Source organism: Ascaphus truei, chromosome 3, assembly GCF_040206685.1.
Source record: "Ascaphus truei isolate aAscTru1 chromosome 3, aAscTru1.hap1, whole genome shotgun sequence".
In the NCBI taxonomy this organism is placed as follows: domain Eukaryota; kingdom Metazoa; phylum Chordata; class Amphibia; order Anura; family Ascaphidae; genus Ascaphus; species Ascaphus truei.
Genome location: NC_134485.1, coordinates 73,079,735 through 73,094,253, shown reverse-complemented (window position 1 = coordinate 73,094,253; position 14,519 = coordinate 73,079,735). Strand labels below are relative to the sequence as shown.

Here is a 14,519-nt window from a genome sequence, read left to right as displayed (position 1 = left end):
ACAAGTAACATTTAGGAAAAGGAGTCCCTGCTCCGAAGAGCTTACAATCTAATTTGTTGGTAGGAAAAACATACAGTGACAGTAGGAGGGCATTCTTGTAACTGCGTCTGCAAGGGGCCAAAGGTTAATGTAGGAGGTGTTAATCAGCAATGGAGCTCATATGCTTCCTTAGAATTAGAGCGAGTCAATGCTACAGTTAGTCTGACAGAACTAAAAAGGAGGTTATTAAAGGTCTGAAGCCATCAAAAGACCCAGGGCCGTATGGCTTCTCAAATCTTTATTATGAAAAAAATTTGGGGAATACTAGCTCCATATCTTTTAGATATGTTTAATAGCTTTTTATTGGGTTCCCAGATTCCCTCACAAATGTCAAAAGCAAATACAGTACTTAGTAAATACAAATACTTAGTAATACCTAAGAAAGGAAAGGACCAATGAGTTGCGCAAGTTACTGTACAAGCCAATCCCGCTACTTAATACAAATTTAAAGATATATAGTAAAATTCTAGCGAACAGATTTAACCCAATTTTGCCCCTCCTAATACATAATGAGCAAGTAGGTTTCATAAGCAAGCGTCAGGCCTCAGATAATACACGCAAGATTATCAATATAATTGATTATGTCCAGTGCTCTAAACCCAAAGCGATGCTGAGTCAAAACGCTGAAAAAGCGTTCAACAGAATTAACTGGGGTTTTCTAGATAGAACTATGGTGGGGTTGGCTACTCCGGCCCATTTTTAAAAGGGGTCCAAGCTTTATATCATGCCCCTACAGCCTCCCTAAAAATGCCAGGGGGAGAATTAAACCAAATCAAGATCAGTAATGGGACCAGGTAGGGTTGTCCATTATCCCCCCTGCTTTTTGCGTTAACAATTGAACCGCTTGCAATCAAATTAAGGGAAAAAAACAATATTCCGGGTATCAAGATTAGCCAGGAAAGTTTCAAATTATCCCTCTTTGCCGAAGATATTATCCTGACAATTTCCAACCCTCTGACTTCACTCCCCAATTTACAGGATGAGCTCTCTAGGTTCAGGTTGTTCTCAGGTTATAAAATCAATTCAGCTAAATCAGAGGCTTTAAATTTTACTTTACCAGACTCAGAGGTTAAATTAATCAAATTAAATTTCAATTATCATTGGAATAAGGCGAGATCGAAATATCTAGGGATTTTCCTCACAAAAAACTATCTATATATAACTACAACTATCCAGAACTGTTTACCAAATTAAAACTGGATTTTCTATTCTGGAACGGCCTCCAAATTTTCTGGATAGGTCAAATTATATCAGTTAAGATGAATATTCTCCCGAAACTGCTTTATTGTTTCCAGACACTCCCAGTCTCTATTCCAATAAAATACTTAAGGGATTTACAGAATAAAATTATGCAATTTGGGATAACAAAAGACTAAGAGTGCCGAAATCAGTTATGTTTGTACCCAGAGAGAGAGGGGGCCTGGCGGGCCCTGATTTCAGGAAATATTATTTAGCCGCCCATCTGAAACAGGTGTTTCTTTGGCATTCCCAGGAAGGTCAATACCGATGGGAAGATATAGAAAATAGATTTATTAATTCAGGGGCACTCCCGGCTCTGATATGGAATAACAAGCCAACAAAGGGCCTTAGACCAGACCTTTTTGACTCGGCCGTAATAACATTTTCCATTAAGATTTGGTTTAAGGCCAAAACCAATTATTAATTAGCCTCAGCCCCTTTGAGATTTACCCCCTTCTTTGACATCCCAGGCTTTGGTCCGAGCTGGTCCACAAGTACTTTTGATTTATGAAAGGTTAATGACAACAAGGGATGTGGGAGATATGATTCGGAGAGGTAAATTATTCAATTTTAATGATTTTGTCAGAGATACTCTTTGACGGGAGGGGAGATGTTCAGATATTTGCAGGTTTCTTAGGCAGCTGTCCCCAGGTGGGTCTTTCCCAGAGTGCACCGTATTTGAAGAATTATGCAGAAATAGAAATCAGTGGGGACTTATCAAGTATTTACAAATTTCTTAGCTCCAGTGAATTTAAAGCTCCCTGCACACATCAGTATATGGTTCAATGGGCCCAGGATTTTCAGGTGGAGATTTCTTGGGAGGACTGGCAAACTATCTGGACCAATGCAACAAACACATCACTATGCACAATATCCAAAGAAAATATCTATAAAGTTATTTTCAGATGGTACTTGACGCCCTAGAGGTTGAGGCAGATTTACCCAGAGACCACGATTCTCTGTTGGAGGGGCTGCGGAGGTGTTGAAGATATGGCCCATATCTGGTGGCTCTGCCCCAAAATACGAAGGTTCTGGCGATTAGTGCAGAATCTAGTGCGAGAGAATAAGGATCCCTCTAGACCCGATTATAATGGTATTGAGTAAACCGCTAGATAATTTATATGAAAATAAATCGGAATTATTGTTGCATATTCTCACTGCGGCTAGACGTGCGATCGCAGGGGCCTGGAAAAAACCTTTACCCCCCCCCCCCCCCCCCCCACCCTCCAGGAGAGAGGTTATTTTGGGAATAAATGAGGAGCAATCTATGGAAAGATTAACAGTGTATTTTAGACATAATTCAAGAAAATTCCAAAATGTCTGGGAGCCCTGGAATTCTAGGGGGAATAGATGACCTGTTTAGTCATTGTGGATGGAGGGCTGAATGTTTTCCTTCTCAGAGTTGGTAATTGTATATGATATTTGGAGTTGGGACTGTTCGGCATCATTGTACTTTTGATATTCCTGTATTATTGGATTTTTGACTCTCTTTATGACCCCGATGTTAAATTTGTTGTACCCCACCCCCCCCTCTTTATTTCTCTTATGTCTTTCAAAAACGGAAAATAAAAAAAAAGTTCCAAAAAAAATGAAAAAATTCACATTAGCAACACTATTGCATGCCTACCTAGAAATAAACTACTATTGCCTGAAGACCACTACATTTTTAGTCTACCTTTTACTGTATTATCGAATTCAGAGCTACTAAACGTTCTGCAAGCCCTATAAGGACAGTGTTCCAAGTAGCCCAAAGAAAGCAGTGGTACCGTCCGATTTTAAGAGCGATGCATCTTAAATATTTGTTAAAATTTTTTTTTTTTTAAAGTTAAACCATTAGTCTGTCAATAATAATAATAATAATAATAATAAAATAGTACTACTCTGGGGTTGTTTGTTTATTAAAATTTTATGGTATTCCATACTCCTAGAATCTTTACACTTTGATTACAATGTATCATAATGAGTGTTTTCCTTTGTTCTCACGAGCATTTAAAAAAAAAAAGTTTCTAGCGATGGTGTGAAAGAATGATCATTCTCTAGTATTTTAATATTAAACAAAATAGTTTAATCAACAATACACTTCCTAGTATAATATAGTTTCCCACGGGGAAAATATCAGGTCAGGTTGTGAAACACCACCTTTGTATATTCTACTCAGATTGAGCAAAGAACCACTACTGATGTCCAAGCTTCCAAACCATGGATGTTTGGTGAGAATGTCTATTGGGGGCATTAACACATTCTGATGGAATCAGGCAAACATTCTATTAGAATAATGATACTGTACATCATACTGGAACCATGTGTAATCTACTAGAATGAAGATCTTACTGTCAAACACTACAAGAGACGACATGACAAAGAAACAGGACAAGTGGCAATTACAATAAATAGATGAAGGATTGGTATGGAAGGAGTCAATTTAGAAATATATATTTTTTATTTGAGGTTGGAGATCACACACACACACACACACACACACACACACACACACACACACACACACACACACACACACACACACACACACACACACACACACACACACACACACACACACACACACACACACACACACACACACACACACGTTTCCCTTTCAAATACAGAATCTTTTATGGTCTTTATCATGTAGCCCCCTGGTGGTGACTACTATTGAAGTGCAAGGGTTAAGGGCTCAAGAGGGTTAACTGTCTGGGCTCATACAGGGTAACTCCCCTCTTCCATCACATAAGTGAGGGGAGTTGGTGATGTTACCGCTCTCAGTGGCAGCGTGGACGCAGCCTAATTTTGCAAGCGCAATGTATTTACATTGTATTCTGTTTAAAAAAGTTTTTTTTTCATGTGATTTTGATTACATCAGGCAGGGGGGGCCCGAGAAATTTCATGGGTGAAAAGGGGGGCTCGGCATAAAAAAAAGTTTGCTCACCCCTGTATTAGTGCATAGTGCGCTAGCACATGCGAACGGTGCTTCGCGCTACAAACAGGTTTGTATTTCCCGCGTGACGGCCCGGGTCACGTGAGCGGTTCGCCCAATGAGGGCGAACCAGCTCCATGACGTCACGGTCGCGCCCCCCGACACCTCTGCCTGAAGGACAGGATATATCTGCAGCTGCAGGCGAGCGTGTGCTGTGCCGAGGAGCGCAGAAGCTAGCGCGTTCCAGTATGGACGCAGCCTTAGAATCAAACGGACACTTAAACAGTTTTATATATTCAAACAAAAGATTGCCTGGTCTTTTAAAATGCTCGAGAAGCAACCAAAATGCAGGGAAAAGATACATTTGATGTTTCTATGTGTGAAACACATTGAAATATTATTTGAGTGTAAGATGTAGAAAAGTTCTACTTTTCAAAGCATAAGAATATTACTAAAGGTGGTCACCCTAAATAAATGCTTGTATGTAGTTTCTTCTTAGGCAAGCAAGAATGATATAGAATGTGGCAGTGTGAAATAAAATGAAATGCAAAAGGAGTCGTGCAGTGGCAGGCATCTTTAAAGGGTGATCTGTGTGGGCACAAGGACGCATAATTGGAATTGAAAAACAAAGCTTAATGGAGAAAAACAGAATAGAAAAAAAACATGTACCATTTGTACTAATCCAAGTATTACAAATGAGGCAGAAAAGGTCTACTTGTAACCATACGTAGATGACACATGTTTTATATCTGTTTATTTTAACCAGCATACAGAACCTGTCCTACATGACAGATTGGTGATGTACATAATTCACCAGATTGTGAATGTCTTGCAATATGACTAAAACAAATGCTACTGTTTTACTTGGTGAATAAAATACTCCCATAGGCTCCTGTTCAATATGGTTGGAAATTTCTACCCAGCGCCGAGTAACAGGGGCTAAACGACACATTGGGTAAAGGCCTTAACGTTTCAAGGATTTTCTGCCAACTTTCAGAAGTTTTTTCTGAAGTTTGGCAAAAGGTGGATTTGCGGAGCACTTTCTGAAGTTTGGCGGTTTTCATAAACCAACTGGATTCAAAACATTCACTTATGTAAAGAATGGGAAAATGTGACGAAAACCTTTGCAAAGGTCTTACAGAAAATATTTGCAACAAAACAGAAAAAAAAAACAAGAGCTCACAATAACAGCAGGGATCTCGTCATGGGAGCACATCGCCCCAATCAAGGAGAAGATTAAATGTCAAAGATGATAAAGATCGACGCACTCCACTAGGCGCAGAAAAGATATTATAGAGCAAAAACGATGATCGTTTCAATCCCATCTTAGGACATTTGTCAAAGTACTGATATTGGGACTGAAAGGTTGATAGTTTTGCCATATAATAAGTTTTTTCTTTTCCCAAGCCCAGTGGAGTGCCGTTTGATCTGTTTCATCTTTGGCATTAAATATTTACATAAACATGTTTAACCACAGTGGGAACCGTTATTAAATATGCAGGAAAATTCACAAGTAAGACCACGACATCATGGTTTGTTTCTGAATGGATTTAAAAGCAATAGTGTATATTCTGCTCCCCAAATACACTCCTGGTAGATCGACATTCCTTGGGATGGGGGCGAAACGTAACAAGGCCTTTTAAACACAATGAAAATAACATGTTACAGAAATACATGTGAAAAAATAAATTCTGGGACCAAACCTCTTCAACAGGTATAAAAAAACAAAAACACATTAATAAACGCCATCCCCAACAAAGCTTCACATTTTTCACTGGTACTTAAACCTTTTTGTCACTGATGAATCATGCAATTATTTGCTGGACCATCTGCCAGAAAACACAGAAATAGGAGTGGTGAGCAGAGAATACGCCTGTTTGATTTGATACTTTATCCATATACTGACAAGATCCAAAACACTGTAGTTAGAACTTCTGAATCCTCAAATGAACAGATTGCATATGATACCGATTCATCTTTTAGCAATGCTTAAAAAAAAACCTTGCTGCATTATGCATTGGGAAACAGATCTGCTGGTGCATAAATTTGTAAATAAGTAATCTTGTAATAGTTTCCAATTTATGAATATAAATGTATACAGGATTCGCTTCAAGATCTAAAATGTTCTTGAGAAAACTACAAATCTTGCATGACACCAAATTAAAAAGGCAGCAGTAGGCACCTGCGACTAGTTATGTGTAGTGGGTTAAATCATTAACTGTAAGTAATTGGCACATTTTTAAAACAAAATCGGACAGAAGTTGGAATGAACTTTAAAACATTTAATGTTTCCATTGTAACTTTTTCTTCGGCGAATGTTTACAATCTTCCGACCATGGCTGTCATCACCGCACGATGCAGAATATTGCACTTAATCTGGTGGTAACGGACCATTCAAATCATTGGCAGTTAGCACCACAGATCTCGCACTTTGAGGACTTCCGTCCCATTTGCCATATTTACGAAGCACTGCTATGCCATAAGACACGGTTCGGTGCAGGAGACATTGTACAGCCCATTCACTTGAATAAAGTGTAAGATGTCTTCTGTGTCAAGGTTCTGCTCGCCACAAACCAGGACCGGACCGCGAGGCTGAGGTGGGGTTGTAAAAGCACCGACCTGAGACCGCGCAGGCTGATCCGGGTTGCGCAGTTCGTAGTCGTATGTCGCAGGATCAGGATTGGAGAAGACAGCGTCGTCGTTGTACAAGCCAGGGTCAGAACAGGAGACGTCAGGATAAACATTGTCCATGCAGGAGTTTGGCAACAAGGAGATAGGAGAGACCCGCTTCAGCTTAGGAGCGCGGGGTTGGCCTTTGCGCGAGCGACGACCATGGCCCATGGTGCTGGTCACAGGAGATGGTAGGCAGACCAGAATGGCACACCGTCTTGCTGTACGGGTGCACCAGTGCTACAACGCAAAAGTCCTGAGCGGGCAAGGGAATCCACTGTTTCAGCGCAGGAACCAGGACACGGCCTCTCTATATTAGGGAAAGAGTAGGCCCCAGGAACCAGGAAGCTGTAGATACAGGGAAACCTCCGCTTCAGTGCAGGAATCCAGGAGACTGCAGAACGCAGGGACGAACCTCTACTTTAGTGCAGGAATCCAGGAGGCTGAAGGACGCAGGGACGAAACCTCTGCTTCAGCACAGGGGAACAGAAGCTGAAGGACGCAGGGAATACCTTCGTATCAGCACAAGGAAACAAGCGGCTTGAAGGGAGCTGAAGGATGCAGGACGTAACCTGGTATCAGCAAAAGGGAACAAGCGGCTTGCAGGGAGCTGACGGATGCAGGACGTAACCTGGAATCAGCATAGAAGAACAAGCGGCTTGAAGGAAGCTGAAGGACGCAGGGCGTGACCTGGTATCAGCAAAGGGGAACAAGCGAGAGCTTGTGGCAAAACAGTTGACATCCCGTAGGACTATGCTCGGCCAGGAGCATTATGGGCAAGCAATACTTAAAGGCCAGCGGGCCAATCCCCGGCAGGGGTGTGAAGGTACTGCCCCTAATGAGTGAATGCAAGTATAGTTTGCAATGAAAGGCTGCACAGGTGCAATAGATACCAGAGGGAGTGTGTATTGCTTTGGTGAGTGAATCCAGGCTGCAGCAAACATCAGGAGAGGTGCTCCAGGACTGCACAAGTCTGCACGGTAAAGCAACCAGTAAACCGCGGAGCGGATTCCTTACATTCTGGTGCTGGAAGAGGTGTTAGAACGGCATAGAACTGCTTCGTAAACATGTTTGTGAAAAAGGTCTGTGGAACATTGTAGGCAAACCGTGAATCCTTACACATTCTTTCCTTTGTTATTTTTTTTAAACATATGTAACGGGTATTCCCCCCCCCCCCCAATCGCAGATATAGTGTGGGGTGCAAGGGAACATACAAGGTTACCATAGGTGTGGTGCATTACCTGTTGGCTCGCAGGAGGGCTGGGCTTCCGCCACGGGGAACCTGGGGCAATTATACTAGGGGTAACCACTTACTCAATTCAGCGCCTCCACCTGCGATGGCTCCCACCAGAGGGGGAGTGGTTCCTCGCAGGACAATCACAACAATCAATACTCATACACAGATATATAATAACTAATACTATTTACTTAGGTTAGAACAGAATATAACACATCATGACAGGTATCACATAAACAGTGTCCCTCTCACGAGGAGACACTAACTGCGACGTCCAGCAGGACGCTTCCCCAACACCAGGTGATCCCACCCAGTGTCCAAAGAACCCCACCCAATGTCCCGCACTCTTGCAGACAGAGTCAATGGGTGACTGCGCAGTCACTATTAAACTAAGGGCCCGTTGGTGCACTTGTGTAGTAGATAGTACCTGCCGAGCACTCCCGTGCTCGGATCTCCAACTGGCTTCACAAAGGATCCGTCGTGTGAAGGTTCCGTCTAATCCTACACCGGACTCCTTTGTACGCGGACCGCCAGGGCGGTCTCACTCTGGAATAGTCTCTGTGGACCCCAACGTGGGTCCGAACCGCTTCACAGGACCCGCAGCGTCCCCTGATTCCCTAACTAACACTTGGCTCTAACGTGACAGGAACCCTAACCTAGGGCCTGTCCCTGTAGTACAGCAACCTAAAGTGGCTTTGGGGAAAACTCCTAGGGGCCTAACAGGGGTTATTAACCTGCCCCACTCCCCTAACTCTTCCCAGCCCTGACTGTACTTATTAATGCCTAACGAGTCCCAGCGCCTACAGCAGCAAGCTGTAGCTCACTGGATGCTGGAAGCCAACGTGCTGCGCAACAAGGTGCCTGCCTGTCAGACCTCACAGCACTAACAGCCGTGACTCTGACAAGGCAGCACTCTACACTAAGGGCAGCGTCCCTATCTTGGGCCTCCCTAAGCACTTACCCACTAAGCTAGTGGGGAGTTGGGGCCTACCTGGGGTGTAGGTACCTATATGGGGCAGGAGCTGCACTCGCTCCCCGCACCCTTCCTTCCCTCACAGCTCCCTGACTCCAACTCTCTGTAACCTTTCTTTCCCAGCTCCCACTAATGTAAGTGGCAGGGTCCCTAACCTGAGGGCTGTCCCTGGCAACACTCACCTTACTGGGGAGCTGAGCTATCTCGGGCCCTGGGGGTGCTGGCCTAGTACAGGGAGTCCCTGACTCCTGTACCCTACCTCCTTCCCTGGGCTGCTCCGGTCTCTGACTCCCAACGTGCTGCAAGCCCGCGAATTGTATCTCTTTGCCTCTGCAGAGTTCCTAAGCCCTATTGGCTCCCTGGTGTCACGTGGGGCGCACAGAGGCTCCTGGGATCTGTAGTCCCTCTCTAGGGCCCTCCCTAATAGGCTCTGGCTTCGCGGGCTTTTCTGCCTCTTTCCTGCGCATGCGCGAACTATAGGGGGCTGCCTTGACTCCCTCGCGCTACCTCTCGCCAGCCGCCGGGCCCATAGCAACACGATCGCGGCCCTAGCGACGGCCCGATCGCGTCCCCGGCAACCGGCCTGGACTAGGGGGCAATGCGCTACTCCCCGCTCCAGCCCTACACTCGCGCGACCACTGCGCATGCGCGAACTAACGCGCAAGGGTGGCGCCCTAACCGCCCGGCTCCGAGAGTGCCGGGATTTCCGTGACGCGCGTGCGGCCCTGGCAACTGGCCGCACGCGTTCCCAGCAACCCCCGAGCCGGGACCTGACCGCCCTCACCTCCCGTATCGCCCGACGGGGCCGCCATTGGACTCGGCGGCACCCGCGATCAGCACATAGGTGAGGGGGGTGCTGATACTCCGGGGAGACCTGGCTACAAATATTTATAACATCATCATTTGCCAGATAGTTAAAAACAAAGAACAAATGGTATCCGTTGGATAAGGAAATGCAAAACATTAAAACAATTCTAAGGAAGCCAATTACAATGGAAAATTGTAGAAAACATTTTTTTGGGCTTGTTTTGTGGTACTAACCCTTTAACGGACATCGTAATTTTACAATGCAATCTATAAGATTTAAAGTGTACAAAAATGGATGCTGGACGCAACTGCAGATTCTCTAAACAGCTCCAGGAAAAGTGAATAAACATGAAAGAAACGCCCCTATAAGACCGTGATTATAGTGTGCGCAAACAAAATACAGCAGCTCTATCGGGCCGGTCACAGTGCGTGCAAGGAATAGCAACAGAATTTTAAAGAGACAAACTAGTTTATTTTTTCGCGCGATGGCCGCGGTTGCTCAATGAGTGTCAACTTGCTATTTGGGCATTTGTCAAAGGAGGAGTTAGGGCGCAGTTGCAGTACATGACAATGTGAAACATCTCATTACAAAGTGTGTCAATGAGCAGGGGCTTCTCACGTTTTACAAGCATAGACAAAGTGCTTAGGCCTGAGATGGCATAAACCTCCCAGGCTAACAATCTGTGTCCCATTGTGAACCTTTTTAGAATTTGACACAAGCATAAGCACAAAATTGAGCTCTGTGTAGTGGTGCAATCCTGCTACTCATCATGCATGAGAGGTTTCCAGAGCTCTTCAAACTAGTTTTCCCTAAAAAAGTGATGAGTATGGAGCCTGAAAAAGTAATGCAATGGAATTTTAGATACAGTATTTATAATAAAAAAAACATATAACTGAAAAGCAAGTGTCAAGGTCACTCACACACCATTTAAGGTCCGGATTTGGCCAATAGGTCGCAAGTTGAAGAGCCTGAATTTCCCACACACACTGCATCACAGAGATCAAAACAACACAGGTCTCTGAAAGCAGATGATCCTCTACCTACACTACGTTTTGAAGTATAAGAGGGCTTTAGCGACTGCCAGTAATGTCAAGCGGCTGTAATTATTGGTGGCATCAAAAAACTTTTTTTGCATATAGGTTTGGTGTCCAACACTTTTAAACACGTTTTCTACAAAGCTGCAACGACTTCTTACTCATTGCTTTGCTTTTGACATCCGAATGTTCATTTTAATAACGTGATTGGTAGGAGGTGCCATGAAATGCATGGCCTACGGCACATTCCATCGACAAGCGATCTTTCTGTGGGCCCATTTACTCTGTACCTTCCTGTTCCAAGCTTAAAAATTGTACTAGCTGTGTAATGCAGCAGGTAAAAAAAGTCCATTTAAAAATGGCTTAAAAAGCAAAACATGGACACTTGCCCAGTGTACTCATTTGTAAATCACTTGGTTTGTAATTGTGCAATGTTTATAAAAAGGCACAAAAACTGTTTTATAAATCAGCGGTGCGCAAACTGTGGGGCGCGACCCCCAGGGGGGGGGGGCACGACACTGCCGACGGGGGGCGCGGGGTTTACAAAGGCCCCGCGCGCTTCCCGAAGGCACTTAAATTAAGTGCCGGGGGAGCTGCAGGGCCTCTGTAAACCTAACTTACCGTGGCTCCGGCGGCTTCCTCCCTGTGTCGCCATGGCAACGCGGCGTCAAAATGACGCTGCGAGGTCATGTGACGTCACGTTGCTATGGCAACGTGACGTCATTACGCCGGAGCGCGGGTAAGTTGGGGTTGGGAGGGGGGCGCGGGAGTGAGGGGACAGCCGGCAGGGGGGCGCAGGGAAAAAAGTTTGCGCCCCCCTGTTATAAATCAAAGCAGAGTATGATACCCAGTCATAAGAGAATTCCGCCACACTTCAGAGATTCCAACACTCACCCTTTATTTTTCTAAACTATGATTTCTAGTTCTGTTCAGGGTTCCCCAAAAAAATAAATTGTGGGTGTCGTTCAAAGCTAAAATTACTACTCTGCTTCGTTGTCCCACCCCAGAACACCTCGTCCAGTGCTATTGAAGGTATTGGAGGGTGCAAATTCGGGAACAAGAGCAGAGATTGATTGTTCTGTTTCTGAAAAGGTTATCTGTGAGTAGGTTGTATTGGCTATGCACGTCTTTAACCCAGGCTGTGCTGGAAAGCTGTTTAATACGGCAGGCATTATAGCTTATAGGGGTTCCTGTTACAATGGACATATGTAAAAGGTGGCACTGTGCGCTCATTTTCATGTCATTTCCCCAAATCCTTGGCTGCCGTGGAAGCACTGTATGCCAAGAGATAATGGTGAAAAGCAGGTTGCAGGCATGTCTGAGACATGTGAATGTGCTCACAAGTGATATTTTTATTTGCTGAAAAGGTTCTGAAGCAGATCCAGTCTCTCCTTGCGCCGGCCCCGCAAATGGCATACTACGGTGGAACTGGTGCAGGAAGGTAACTTTTTTTTTTTAGCCCATACTGTTTATTTTCCAGTCTCTGTATGCGATATCTTTCAATATCTTCTTTTTGTGCTTACCCTGCATTATAGGTTAAAGCAGTCAAATTCTGGGCATTATTGAAATTCCTGCCCTCTGATTGGTTAAAATTCCAGGCATTATCCAATCAGTAATGCCCGGAAATGTAGCTGCTTACAAAGTGTTGATTTCAATGTGATTATTTTCAGCCAATCAGCTTTCAGAAGAGCTGAGACAGGGCAAGGGATTGGTCTAAAAGTAGGAACAGCTCTGAGACAGGGCAGGGGATTGGTTGAAAGTAGCAGCCACGGGTTGACTCCTCCCCCTTGCTCCTAAACTGAGAAGATTCAGTTGAATTGGTGGGGTGGGGGAAAGAGGGAGTCTGGAAAGCAAGTGAGTGTCTGTCTGCAGTTTGTTTCTGGCTGTAGTTTCTCTGTGTGTGTGTCAGTGTCAGCAGCAGCAGCAGTGTTTATGAGTGTAGCAGCAGCTGTGTGTGCTGTGCTGCTGTGTTGTATTTGTGTGTAGCAGCAGTTTGTGTCATGGAACAAGAATCACATCTCGGTTTCAATTCCCTCTTTCCTTGCAGCTTCTGCCTGTCAGTTTCTTATTTTCAGATGCATGGAGCTTGCATACACACACTGTGCCTGTGTGATATGTTACAATGTTGCATTTCTTGCCTCTAGACACGTAATCAGTGAGTTGCTACTGCAGCTTCTGAGATCCTTCTCAGGCCTTGGCCATGTTTAGCGCTTGCTGGCGGCGCGCTCCCGCTCAGCACTGAGCCCCTACAGCCGCAATTAGAGCGGCTTTAGTAGGGGCTCACCTGCGCTTCCACGCGCTTGCGGAAGCGCAGGTCTTAGGGGAATTTAAAATTCCCCTGCTTGCCGGCGAGACAGGCCTGTCACGTGAGCGGTTCGCCCAATGAGGGCGAGCCAGCTCCGTGACGTCACTGGCCCGCCCCCGGCCAGTGACGCACCCACCCCCGGCCCGCCCGCTGACAGCGCGTGCGGTAAGCAACCGCAAGGCCAGGGAAAGCATCCGCTTTCCCTGCGCCTCAGCACGCCAGCAGGGAGCATGGCCGAGGCCTCAGAATGGGCTAGTCTGACCTCTCCCCCTCTGCCTTGCTCACAGATGGTCTGTCCCCAGACTATCTTGTTACCCAGAATACACTGGCACTTCCTTTTCCACTTCTACACTGGCTGAGTGAGTACCCCTCCTGTTATTTGCTCTACTGGCAAGGACTTATCCCTTTTCACCTACCCTTAACTACAAAGCACCCACAGAGAGACATTATTCCAACACAAATATCTCCTCCACAAGTGCCTGTCTTTATTGCTGCTTTCACTAAATAAAGTGAAGAAAATATACAGGACTTGTTGTGTTTTGGGGAGGTGAGGCGCTGCTGAGAAACGGTGTGGTGGGGGAGAGGCGGCTGGAGGCGGCGGTTCCCCCCCTGCGCGGAGCTGTTTCGGTGGCGACACTACCCGCATGCTGCTGCTGGCCGGGGCTCGGGTGAGCCTGGTGGATTCCCTGGGGGGAGGTGAGCTGGGGGGTGATGGGGGGGGGGGGCGGGAGCCGGCGGGGAGGTGAGCTGGATGAAGAGATGAGAGAGAGAGTGTGTGTGTGTGTGTGTGTGTCAGTTGGGTGCGGCCGAGGGGGAAGGTGAGCTGCGGGTGAGGAGAAGAAGAGAGTGGCAGTTGGGTGACGTCATAGAGCCACCAATCTGATTGGCCAGAGGCTGAGGACCAATCAGATTCACCACATCTAGCACCAACCTCACAAATTTCAATTTCAATTTTATATATTAAGATATTGGGGAGGTCTATAATATTTGATCCACTGAAGACGACTAGAGAATTCAGCTTTCATCAACAAACCCTCAGATTACCTTGAATATGACAGAATAATTCCTAAATCATGCAAGTGGGATACATCTTTCCACATACCCTTCTTTATACAGTTTCCACATACTGCACTATATTTTTTCTATTTACTTCTTTTATATTTATATCCTGGGAATTTATGAACTTTGGAGTTGCTGTTTTGCTAGGTAATTTTGCTTAAATTTCAACCTGTGTGCTCAAATCAACAACTTTTTTGTTAAATACTATTTGCTCAGGCCCGTGGCTCGCTTTGCTTTT

General features: G+C 45.2%; 1 protein-coding gene across 7 annotated transcripts in view; it reads right to left on the bottom strand.

Moving 5' to 3' along the window:
- CDKL5 (cyclin dependent kinase like 5) overlaps positions 1-14,519 on the bottom strand; it is a 279,679-nt gene that overhangs the window by 139,729 nt on the left and 125,431 nt on the right. The gene's annotated exons all lie outside the window — the stretch shown is intronic.